The 12,908-nt window shown below is 56.9% G+C and overlaps 1 non-coding gene across 1 annotated transcript; it reads right to left on the reverse strand.

Moving 5' to 3' along the window:
• Nucleotides 1-9,063: 9,063 nt before the first annotated feature.
• Nucleotides 9,064-11,597, reverse strand: LOC102152485. Its single transcript, XR_005353239.1, has 2 exons — nt 10,535-11,597; nt 9,064-9,350 (listed from the first exon to the last, which is right to left on the reverse strand). It is a non-coding gene; the product is annotated as an uncharacterized LOC102152485 (transcript).
• Nucleotides 11,598-12,908: the final 1,311 nt, after the last annotated feature.

A 12,908-nucleotide genomic window follows, 5' to 3' on the forward strand; every position in this document is an offset into this window, starting at 1 on the left:
AGGAAGTGCACTTAGGGATCTCCTTGAACCAATTCTGTCCTGATCCACAGGGATCTCCTTGAGCTGTTTCTGTTCTGATCCACAGGGAGCTCCTTGAACCGTTTCTGTCATGATCCACAGGGAGCTCCTTGAGCCCTTTCTATCCTGATCCACAGGGATCTCCTTGAGCTGATTCTGCTCTGATCCACAGGGATCTCCTGAGCTGCTTCTGTTCTGATCCACAGGGATCTCCTTGAACTGATTTTGTTCTGATCCACAGGGATCTCCTTGAGCCCTTTCTATCCTGATCCACAGGGATCTCCTTGAGCTGTTTCTGTTCTGATCCACAGGGATCTCCTTGAGCCCTTTCTGTTCTGATCCATGGGGAGCTCCTTGAGCCCTTTCTATCCTGATCCACAGGGATCTCCTTGAGCTGATTCTGCTCTGATCCACAGGGATATCCTTGAACCGTTTCTGTTCTGATCCACAGGGATCTCCTTGAACTGATTTTGTTCTGATCCATAGGGATCTCCTTGAACCGTTTCTGTTCTGATCCACAGGGATCTCCTTGAACTGATTCTGTTCTGATCCACAGGGATCTCCTTAAGCCCTTTCTATCCTGATCCACAGGGATCTCCTTGAACTGATTCTGTTCTGATCCACAGGGATCTCCTTAAGCCCTTTCTATCCTGATCCACAGGGATCTCCTTGAGCTGATTCTGTTCTGATCCATGGGGATCTCCTTGAACTGTTTCTGTCCTGATCCACGGGGATCTCCTTGAGCCCCTTCTATTCTGATCCACAGGGATCTCCTTGAGCCGTTTCTATTCTGACCCACAGGCCCAGAGCAACTTGAAACAATGTCCGTGAAACTACGGGACGTTTACCTCCAACAGACAATGGAAAAAGGACTAGGAGAGGGCCCTCGGGAAAAGGAAATCCAAGGGACCATGAACATACCCAAAAAATGCTCGATCTCCTTAGCATTTGTGGGAACGCAAGCTACACACAGGCCGACAGCAATCACAACGACTAGGTTAGGAAGTATGAAACACAAGGGGGGGGGAGAGCTAATAATATCATAGGCTGACAAGGAGGCAGAACAATGGAAAGACTTCGAAATACCTTCTGGGAGTGAAAACTGCCCTAATCTCTTTGAAGAACAGTTGGGAGTTGTAGATACACAAGCCAGAGACCAAGTAACACCACCTCACATGTGCGTATCACAGATAGGCTCTTCCACACGTGCACAATGCATGGGTAAGTGTGTTCACAGTGGTACTTTCCATAATAGCAAAACAACTGTTTGCTATTGTTGTTTGGGAAAAAAAAAAAAAAAAACCCAAACAAACCCTACTCTATTGTGATAGATTCACGGTCTACAGCTTTGAAAATGGCCAACTGCCTGCATCCACATGGTAAGGCTACAGATTCCACACTGAGTGAAGTTAACAAGACACAAAATAATTCATTCAATATGATTTCGCGGGTATAAGGCTGAAAATCAGGCACGGCGCTGTGCACATAAGTTGCTAAAACCACAAAACAAGGCAATAAAGTGATTGGTATAGAAGTCAGGATGGTGGTGGCCTTCAGGAAAGGGCGTTATAATTGGGAGGCGTTGGGGGTGCAGCTTCTGGTGATGGAGTAGTGGTTACTCGGTGATCGGCTTTGTAATATTATTTAAACCATACACGTGATCTACATGTTCTTTGACATTTGTAACACGTCTCATACACGGAAACAAGTGGGAAAAAAAGACACACGCACATGCACGAAACAACAGATTCTAGAGAAATGCCAGCAAGCAGTCTGGTGCCACTACTATGGAATAGCGGTCCTGAGTGAGGAATTCTGGAGGACTGGCCCCCAAGACAGACTATCTGGATGGTCTTAAGCTTTGCTTGACTTCATTACCATTTGCTCCAGCCAGAGGTCCTTTAGAAGTATTTGCTTTTAAGTAAAAATTGTATTCTTTGTAAAAGGATCGATCCTTGCTCGTACATTTAATATGACGGCGAATCCTATGGAGTTCTCCTACTGATTCATCACACGTTAGGTCAGACCTGCTCCTTATGTGAGTCGACACACGCTTCTCTCTATCCCAACTGCTTCCGATATACCAGAGGTCTTTCACCTTAGATATTCAACCGTCAGAACCAGGAGTGCAGGAGGCCACATCCGATACTCTGGGCCAAGTAAAATGCATACTGTGGGGTCCAGGCATAAACTTCACAGAATTTCCTCGCAGAAAATGCTTCTATGGTCTTATTTGAGTCCATTAAAGTCCATCTTTTTTTTTTTTGTTGTTCATTAAAGTCCATCTTAAATAGAAATCTAACACACTTAGGGATCTGTGTCCAAGAATACATCAGCTTAGAAAAAGAGAGGAGAGTCAGGGAACGGCTCCCAGTGTCCTGGACCACTGAGAAGCTGACGCTGGGTAAGAAGGCCGATGGAAAAACATCTCAATTCTCCTAGGCCTCTGGGGGCATTTATTGCAGGGATAGCAATGAGTTGTTAAATTAGAAATTGACTAAACCTTTTTTAAAGAAATCGGTAACAAGCGCAGTGCATAATAAATGATTACTATTGAATGCTTAGCACCTTCTCATTCGAACAAAAGTAAGTTTTATAGAGATTTTCCTGCAAAGAACTCATTCTGCCAAAAGACTAGAGATGTTATAGGAGTCCCCTTATCCGCGGTTCTACTTCCTGTGGTCTCAGTTACTCGCTGTCAAGCGTGTTCTGGAAGCAGATGATCCTGCCCATGTAGGGTCAGGAGGCCAATAGTAGCTACTGTCATGTCATGGTGCCCACATCATTGCATCTCATCACCGGGGCGTTTTAGCGTCTCACATCATCACCAGAACACGGGGGAGTATGGCACAGAGAGAGAGAGAGAGAGAGGGAGAGAGCGCACACTCACATAGCTCTCATGACAGTATATTGTTATAATCATCATATTTTATTATTAATTATTTTTGTTAATCTCTTACTATACCTAAATGGCAAATTAAATGTCATCATGAGCATGTATGTGTAGAAAAAAAACATAGGATGTACGGGATTTGGTATCATCCCATTTCAGACATCCTACTGCGGGTCTTGGAATCTGTCCCCCGTAGAGAAGAGGGGAACGTAGTAATCCTACTCATATATGGGTGTGCACAGACACAAAAATTTAAATATATATACACATATGTACATATACAGAGACGTATGTTGGAAAGTATCGATCTATATCTGGATGTGAGCGTATGTGTGTGTGCGCACACGAGTGTGCATGGTGGTTTGGATCCCGTTAAAGACTTCGAGATTTGGGTGGAATTCACTCTGATAGCTGAACAATTACGGGACAGCCGCATCTTCGGAACAAAATGACCTTTTCATCAAGTTACAAAACATTAAAGGTTAAAGAATGTTTGAAAGGGAGTTAGTAGTTTTTAAACATTGGGAAAATTGCCTGTGCTTTCAAAGACCTGAGCGAAAGGAGAGGCAGGCTCCGGACTGGCAGGTATGAGCACTACTGTGTGTGTGTGTATGTGTGTGTGTGTGTGTGTGTGTGTGTGTGTGTGAGTGGGGCAGGGGGGTTACACGTTTGCATCACCTGCTTCATTGAAAATTATGAATGAACCCGCCTCCTCGGGAAATGAGAAGAGGCAGGCCTGTGATGGGCCCAGCACCGGAGCTCACGCAAGGAGCCCTTAGCGAGCTGGTTCCTAATTGCAATTTTGAAGTCACATTTCTTCCTCTCACGAGTAGCGATGGCAGAGAGCAAATCAATGAGAGTGTCAGATTTTCCAGGCTTCTATTTTCCATCTGACCTGGATGGCGCACATTCCAGTCACTACTAACAGGGAAAAACAGAAATAACAGTGAGGCTCCTCACCATACCCCTTCCTTTAATTAGCTCCTGGAAAAACCTGGAGGAATCTGCCTCGGTCGCCCTGCGGATGCTCCCTCTTCCTGGGAAGTCAGGAGGCCTGTGCGCCGCTCCGCTTCCAGCAACTCCCCGCGCCCTTTCTTTCTGCCTGGTCCAAGCACCTGCTTACATCCTGGGGTGTGTGCAATCTCAGCGGACTTAGAAGCCGGTCTTCGGGGAGGTCTGACCCTGTGGCTACCCTTCTCCCGGTGGCTGGTGGAGGGGCGGTCATTTATTGTCCACCCACTGCCTGCCCAGCTCTTCAGCAAGGGATCCCCTGTACCCGGGCAGAGGGCTCGACTGTGACCTGCCCACGGGCACACAGCTAGTAACACCACTCCTCTTTCCAACCCTTGTCTGACCCTGAAAGCTCCAGTATGCACACGGAGAGGCTAAGGTCTCAAAGGGCATCTCCAACTTTCAATGGATCCCCCCCAGTCCCTACTCAATGCTTCAGTTGGAGAGAGAGCTCCCCCTCTTTAGAGACAAAGGAGATGAGGCTGAAAGAGGGGTGGGGGGTAGCAATCGGCCCCAAGGGCACTCAGTGAGTTAGGATCAGGAGCCCAGGCCCTGCGTCACATGGTCAGAGCTCACATTCACCTGCAAAGTGCACAGGTGCACAGGCCGAGCGGCCCCATGAGCAGCCCCACGAGGAGCCCCACGGCGGGCTTGAGCCTTCTACGCTGCGGCCTGGCACGTGTCTCCCAAGAGACAGCAGCCACTTGCTTCTCCCTCGCTCCCTGTGCCCAGCCTGGCTCAGGCAGGACTAGGTGCTGGGCTGGAGAGCCAGTTCTCCGCGTTTCTCACCTTTGCTGTCTACCTCCTTGACGCTCCGCGACGTGCCCTAGATAGCACCGTCCTCGAGGGGGAGCGGCTTGCGTTTCTGGACATTTGAGACGGGACCGACTCCTTGACAAATTTCACTGTTGGAGAATGACTCTGGCCCATTTTCAGGTCTCATTTGTCCTGGCCGACAGGTGAGGCCTGAGGAGGAGTAAGGAGGGTTTGTGGGCTGGGAGGGGAGGCTTCCTGGAACCTCTGGGAGAGCTACTCCCCTCACAGGGTGCGGCAAAAGGCTTCCTCCCAGGGGAGCCTCCTCCGCCATTCCAGTCGCCTGGGACTCAGGACTCTCTTGGAAGCAGGGAGGCCCTTTTACACCTGAACCTAGCCCGTTACCGTCTGTTCCCGGTGCACTCCCAGCAAGCCCCTCTCTTCAGCTAAAACATTCCTTAAAAAAAAAAAAAAAAAACTTAAATGATGCAAAAGGCTTCTTAAGATTCAACTCCCCCCATTCGCCAATATATTTTGAAGGTGTTGATAACATCTGTAAAGGGATCAAAAGTCAAAACTCAGTGTCTCTCAAATTTGTATTCAGTAGCTACTCTTTTGTTTTCCTTTGTGCATTTACGTTACTTGGCCAGCCTGGGGCCAGGCTCTGAGAACACCACCCTCCGGCACCTCTGCGTCATCCCCCAAGCCCTTGGGCCCCCGCAGATGACTCCTTGAGCTGAGTGTCTCCTAGAGAGATAACTAGAAGGACTTCCCTTCAGCCTGACCATCCTTTTGACAGGGAGGAAGGTTGGAGGCAAACATAATCCCTCCCCACCCCCACCTACCACCCCCGCCACCCCCAGATCAGTGTTTGCCTGGGCCCCTAGTCTAAGACCTGCGAAGATGAAAAAACAACAATACTATTGCCAGTCCACGCTAGGGAAAGACAATCAAACTTCTAAAGCCTGGACTTTAAAAATGAGGCTGCAGGGGCGGGGCGGCCAGGCCCCAGGGTATTTGGCACAGGATGGGCTACGGGGCTGGGGGCAGGGGAGAGATGCTCAGGGGACACGAGATGCCCCCACCCCCACCCCTCCACCCCCCACCCCTCCCCGTCCTTGGTCCTTGGCAGAAGCCAACCCAGTCTTCTGTGCAAAGCCCCCTGCGGAGTCTTGAGCCACAAGGAGGAGCCAGGCCAGGAGGCCGGCTCACCTGGTGCCTGCACCGTCCTGTTCCCGGGCACAGCCAGCGGTCAGCACAGCTGCAGAGCCTGTCCCTTGTACGTGCACTTGCACATCCCGATTTCCACACCCCTCCTGGCTGGGCATCTACAACCTGGACACACATCCCCCCTGGCATGCCTTTGCACATTCACAGGAGCTCCTGCCTGGAGGTCTGGACACTCTCTCCAGGACACGTTTCCCCAGGGGAGGAGCTGTGCCTGCGGAGGGCCACTGTCCGCATACTAACGCTGCCAGCTTTTCCCGGGAGCCCGGTTCCCACAGCCTGGCTGAGGTCCACCAGCCCCGGGGGGAAGGGCGCAGGCTCTGCAGTGCCCCTACCCAGTCCCAGCGCCCAGCCTCCTGCGTGGGCACCCGGTCCTCTGCTCGGGGGCCAGCTGGATTTGTCCACTCCAGCATTTCCATCTCGCAAAGCGATTTGGGGGGAAGGTATGGTGGGCTTGGGTGGGCAAGGGTCTCGCCTTGAAACTCTACGGAGCAAACCTGAACCGTGTTGGGAGAACCTAGGATGGGACTCCTAGGAGAGGGGGTTGGGGTGAAGGCGCTGGAGCTCTCCTTGCCAGGAGGTCACCACCTGCCTCTGCAATCTGCCAACACATCCAGACGCAAGGTGCATGCGGGAGACCGCAGCACCCCTGGTGGTGGTGGTGGGGGAGCAGCCCTGGGGGGAACCCTGACCTGCCCCTCCCTCCTCATCCCTCCTGGTCCATCCCGGGGCTGGAGCGACCCCCCACCCAGAGCCCACCTCTAGAGGGCGCTGATGGAGAGGTGGTCCCGCGGGCTCCCGGGGCACCTGGGGGGCGCGGGGAAGGGGATGCTGGGGGACCCCACCCCCAACCCCCGGCCTAATTTGAATATTTCTTGGGCCGCCGCGGGTCTGGCCAATTTATCATGCAAATGCGGGTGCCCGCGCTGGGATGCTGAGCCCGATTGGTGGCCGAGACAGCGGCATTTGTAATATTTTTCTTTGGGCATCGGAGTCATTTACCAATGCCACCGTCGCAACTCCAGGCACTGAATCACCAGCCACTTAAAGGGTCTTATTGGCAGCTTTGAAACTTCTTAACATGTTCTTTTATTTTAAGCCAAGGGTCAGCCCATTTGTGACCCTTCCCCCCTCCCCCTTCCCCCCTCCCCCCACCTAAAAAGCTGCAGCGACTGCAGGAGGAGCGCAAAAGGGAGAACTTTTGCAAATTCAGGGTGGGCGGGCGGCTGGGGGGGGGGTCAGGGGGTTGGTTGGGGAGGGACTGGTGGGAGAGAGAGAGAGAGAGAGAGAGAGAACTGCAAAAGCCAGCGGGGAGAGGAGGAGGAAGGAGGATGGAAGATGGAAGAGCTGGGGAAAGAGGTGTCAGAGGGAGGGAGGAAGGCAGGAGGAAGAAATCAGAGCCTGTCTGCAGAGGAGGAAAATCCTGGAGAGGTCAGAGACTACCTGCATACAAAGGGTCTGACCCTGCCGACAGCCTCGTCCCCAAGAACTGCGGCTCTTCCATTCTGGACATGCCAGGGATAGGCACCAAGCTTCAAGAGATTAAAAAAAAATAAAAATAAAGATAAAAAATAAAAAGAGAGAGAGAGAGAGAGAGAGAGAAAGAGAACGAAGACCAGCCCAATGCCCCTCTCTCTGGTACCTGTCCTACTGAGAACTGCCCCGGGTCTCTCCCGTTTGTAAATCCAGGGAGGAACACAAAACCATAATGTGGATGACAGAGGAGGAGAGCGGTAGAGGGAAAGGGAAGAAGGAAATGTCCTCGTCTTGCAAATTCTCGGGCTAGTTAATGAGGTCACCAGGCGTGCGAGGCTGGGCTGTCTGGTCTGCGAGGAGCGCTGGTTTGATATCCGAGACCTCCTCCTCTCCCTCCTCCCCTCCCTCCTGCTCCTCCTCCCCCTCCTCGGGCTCCAGCACGGGAGCCCAACAGCCTGGCTTTGAGCCCACGCGTGGCCCCAGCCCACGGCTAGCGGGGCAGCACTTGCATCCGCGCGGGGGGTCAGGCACCTCTGCTTGCAGCGGGCAGAGAGGTGCTTTCTTCCTAGCTAGGGCCCAGCCCCTCGGTGGCGGCACCGTCTCCAGGGTACTTTTTTTTTTTTCTGTGTGTTTTTTTTTTTTTTTTTTTTAAAGCTCCAATGGTTTCCAAAAATCCATTTCAGCCAGAGTGGGAAAAACCACAGCACTCCGCAGCGAGTAACTCGGGAAGTTCCCCGCGCAAGTCGGCTGAGATGCAAGCAAAGGTCACGGGGCCGACAATTGCTCCCTCCCAAGTCGATGGGATGTGTCTATGACCTCCTTACACCGAAACACCAAGACTTATTTTCTTTATTAAATCTTGGGTCTCCTAAAAAAAAAATAAAAATAAAAACTTTTTGAAAGTTCCGGAGATGTGTGAGCTTGAAAAATAATTACAGAAGAAAGGGGAGTGAGGTCCAAATTGAACTCTCCGAATCTGAAGACCATAGACTGGGAGCAGGGGCCGGCGGGGGCGGTGGGTGGGGGATCCCCAGCCTGCCTTGGAACTGGACAAAGTGGTCCCTAGGAATCACCCAACCAAGAGATGGGTGCGTATAGGAAGACCTGGGTCCCCTCGGATAACCCCGTTCCCTCCTGCCCTGTTCAAGGGGGATAGTTTTCTTTTAGTTTTAATGCGTTTATAACCGCCTGGAAAGTCCGAGTCCATAAAAATGAGGCATTGAAGAGGAGGATCGGCTTCCACCCAGTTTTCTCCGTGCAGCTGCCCTGGGAGTTCAGGGGCCCCCTGGGGCCCCCTTGCTCTGCCCCTCCCCCAAAGACTAGGGACATCATACCTGGCCAGGGAAGATCACAGGCCTGAGTCCAGTGGTCCGACCTCCTGGGAGTGGAGGGCATGCCGAGCACAGTCGGCAAAACTGGGTCAGACCTCTGTGCAACCAGCTCCAAAAAATTTACAAAGTAGTAAAGCCCAGGTGGGGAAGGGTGGGGGCAGGTGTATCCCTGTGTGTGCTGGGGGGAGGGGCTTCACACCCCAACACCAAGTCTTGACCTTGGCAGACAGCCCTCTCCTACTTTTCTTCCAAGATTGAGCTGCCCCACCCGCACGCAGTTCCACCCTAGCTCACACCCAGGCTCCCCATGAGGCTACCCCGAGGCCCCACAGAAGTGGCATTAATATACCGCTCCGATTTTCAAAGGTTTATTTCACGTCAAAACTGTAAAAGTTCTTGGGAGAATTTACAGACAAAACATCTGGTTCCTTAAAACAAAGCTACCGGAAAAAGAGAAACAAACTTTCGCTGCTGTGTAAATGCGTAAATGCGCTCTTAGCACACAGTTTAATCCCCTGGTGAGGGCCCCAGGGTCCAAATCCCTGAGCACATAGGCAGGGGCTGAGGTCCGGGGCTCAGTCCCCGGTGGGGTGTGCAGGCGGAGGCAGTCAGCTTCTCTGCTTCCAGGGCGCTTCCCTTGCCTAGTCCAGACAGTAGTGTGAGGAGGAGTGTGGAAGGGGGCAGACTGGCAGGAGGCCAGCATCCCAGGGGCACCCAGGTAGGGAAAGCCCTTGGCATCACCTCTCTTGGCATAGCTGGGCAGTCAGTGGGCTCCCCAGAGGCCCTCCACGGGGCCTAATGCCTTCACACGACGTACTGGGGGGAGTGCAGGCTCCTTGGGTGTTCCACCCAGCATGCCCTGTCCCTCCAGGTGGCCCCGTTCTCCTCCCAGGGCACAGAACCCCTCTTCAAGACCTGGGTCTAAGCCCCTAAGCTCCTGGGACCTTGGCCTGCCTTGGCTATCCGGCCTGGACTGGTGGCTTCCAGGACTCCTTCTTGCCTATACCGTCCCCCTCAGTGGCCATCCCAAATGAGGACATACTTTGGCCTTCCTTGGGCAGGCCGCCTGTCACCCACTGGCCTCATGCGCACCTTGAACGCAAACGCGGCTGCCTCCAGGCGGTGGCCAACTGCTTCTCCCCCCACCCTCTCACCCCACCTACTTCCTTACCCTTGAGCGGGGTGTTGAGGACCACCTCCCTGCCCCGCCGCAGCCACCACACACTTGTTTGCAGCCACGCCTGCTTTTGACTTTTTTTTTTAAACTCCCAAAGTCGCCCCAGGTGGGGCCCGGGTTGGCCAAGCGCAGGAGCGCTCCTGCTGCGGGGTGGACCCATGCAGGTAGGCCCGGGGGAGCCTGGGACCTGGAGCCTTCCAAGCTCTAAAGGCTGGAGTCACCTTTCTAACCCCTGACCTGAAGGACTGGCAGGTGGGAGGATCCACCGCTCCCACTGCTGCATGGGGCGCAGCGCACCGCGGCGGAGGAGCAGGGTTGCACTGGGCCCAAGTCGCAATCTTGGGGCTCAGGAATTGTTTTCAGGGCCTCTGGGAATTTCCTGGGCTCCTGAACGTGGCCGCGGGGTGAGCCAGCTGGCCGCAGTGGGAGCGGTCGGTTTCTCCTAAGGGCGTCTGTGGCCATTGCGCATGAAATGGGCCGCTCCCAGGCCCCTCAGCCCACTTGTCCTTTTGTTTGCAAGGATTACAAAAAAAAAAAAAATCTATCTATCTAACTATCTATCTATGTATCTATCTATCCCAGAAAAGCGGCACCTCCCCAAAGCGGGAGCTGCTCACTGGTCCAGGGGGTTACTTGTGCGTGACTCACTGGGCTAAGTTAGCAGGTGCTCGCGCGGGAGCGGGAAGCCTGTCGATGCTTTCCAGAGGTGTCCGCACCTCCTCCGAGGGGGCCCCGTGCAGAATTGCAGCTCCGCCGCCGGGGCGCACGGCTCGGCCGCACCCCGGAGCGCGCGGCGGCCTTCCCGCAGCAGGAGCCCCCGGGAGCGCCGTGCGCCGCCGGCTCGGCCTCCTCCTCCCCGCGCTCGCGGGAAGCGGCTGCTCATCCCTCCTAAGTCGCGAATCGCGGAACGAAGGCAAGCACAGGGTTTGACCCGCTCCGGGGAGGCGGAACTCCCCGGACACCCCGACACAGATATCTGCAGTGGGAACAGAGGCGGGTAACCTGCCACCCCGCAGAGGTCCGAGCGAGGAGTCGGGTCCTTCCGTGCGCCCTTCCCCTGAACTTCTCAGGGGAGCGCAAAGCAGACCCTGTGGCCCGGCCGTGCAGCTCAGATAGGAAGGTCTGTGTCCTGCGGACCGTGGGGCAGGGGGCTGGGGTGGAAAGCAAGAAGCAGAAGCAGGGGAACCTGCAGCCCCGGCGGAGGAGGTCAGCATTCTTGGAGAATGGCGCCGGGAGCTGCCCGCAAAGCTCCGGCTTCTCCGACACGCGGCCCTGCCCTTTCTCCGTCTGTAAATAACATGTGGGTTACACGCGCGCTGCTGCCCGCCCGCCGGGTCTCCCTAGATCGGGTCCCCGTTTTCGCCTGGGATGCGCGAGTTCCTTCCCGCCCCCCGCCCACTGTCAGGCCGTGCGCGCCGGGCGGCAGCCAGGTGGGGCCTGGCAAAGTTTTGGGGCTGCCCCCTCCGGCCCCGAGCTGCCCCAGGGTGGGCCCAGCCGCAGCGCACTCAAGCCCCCGCGCCCCGGCCGCACGGTGCTGGGGGCCGGTGCGGGAAGCCTCCCTCCCTTTTCTCCTCCGCCACACCCAGTGCACACAGGAGGGGATGGAGAACTTGGAAACGCAAGGGCCGTCCCACTCCGGGGAGGCCTGCCCGAGCTGGCGCCGCGCGGAGGTCCCGGTGCTAAAGGGGGTGCGCGCGCCTCCAAGGGCCCCGCGGGGGGCAGGGTCCCGGGCTGCGGCGCGCGGGGCCAGAACCCCGGCGGGGCGTCCGGGCGAGGCGGCGCGGCCGCAGGATGCGCTCCGCAGAGCCCGCGTTGCGCGTGACGGGCTGCGGCTGCGATGCGCGGCTCATTGACACTGATGGATGCGCCAATGGCCGGACGGACAGATGTTGGGGCGGATCGCGCGGCGCGCGGCGGCCGAGCAGGGGAGGGCGAGGTAGCGGTCGGGTGGCTCCAGGCCCGGGGCTCAGGCCGCGGCCCGCGGGGGGAGGGGGCGGCGGGAACGGGGTTTGGAGAAGGGGGGAGGAGGGGCAGCCAAAGCCCTGGAACTCTCAGCCTCCCGTGCGCGCTGCACCCGGCGGCTCCCGCGCGCTTCGGGGGCGCCCGCGTCGGGGAGGCGAGCGGGGGTGGCGGGGGCTGACCTCGCGGGGCGCCCGCCCTCCGCCGGGCGAGAGGCTCCGGGGCCCGCGCCCAGCACCGGGAGGCCGCGGGCGGCGCCTGCCAACTCACCGTTTCCTCGTTCGCAAGAAGCGTTTCACGCCCCGCGGCCGCGTCTCCGGGGCCTGGAGGGGGGCAGCGGCTCCCGCCGCCGCTCGCCGCGCCCCCCCCCCGCCGCCCCCCGCAGCCCGCCGCCGCCTCCGCCTCCCCCGCCGCCGCGCGGGGCCCGCACCCCGCACCCCGCAGCTCCGAGCGCCCCTGCGCGCGCCCTTACGGCCCGAGGCGGGAGGCCGGCCGCCGCGCATCTGCACCGGGAGGCGGGTGGCCCGAGCGCAGGCCCGCGGGTGGGGGCGAGCGGGGCCGAGCGATCCTGCCGTCTGGGTGAGACCGCGGTCTCCCGGGTCTAGAAGAAAAGAAAGCGTGAAAGGTGCCCGTGAACTTTTGAAACAAACTTGCACAGACAGCCACAAAGGAAAAGGGACGGCGAGGGGGGCCGAGGAAGACGGGGAAAGAAACGCAAGAAAAGGAAACTAAAAAAAAAAAAAGAAAAAAAAACGGGGGGGAGGAGGAAGGAGGAAGGAAGGGGAAAAAGGAAAAAGGAAGGAGGCCGGGGCTTGCAGCTCCGGGAGCGCGCCGGCAGCCAGTCCCAGGGCGCGGGGCTCCGGCCGGCCCTCGCCGGGACTGCGGGGCGCGGGGTCCAGGGCAGCCCCCCCGGCCCCGCCGGAGCGCGCGGGAGCAGCCCCCCCCGCCCCCCGGACCGCGGCCCGGCGGCCGCCCCCGCAGCCCCGCCAGCGCCGCCCGGCAGCGCCCCGAGCCAGCCCCGCCGCGGCCGCCCCATTCCCGGCCCAGGAGCTGGCCCAGGGAG

The sequence above is a fragment of the Canis lupus genome, chromosome 1 (genome assembly GCF_011100685.1).
Source record: "Canis lupus familiaris isolate Mischka breed German Shepherd chromosome 1, alternate assembly UU_Cfam_GSD_1.0, whole genome shotgun sequence".
NCBI lineage: Eukaryota > Metazoa > Chordata > Mammalia > Carnivora > Canidae > Canis > Canis lupus.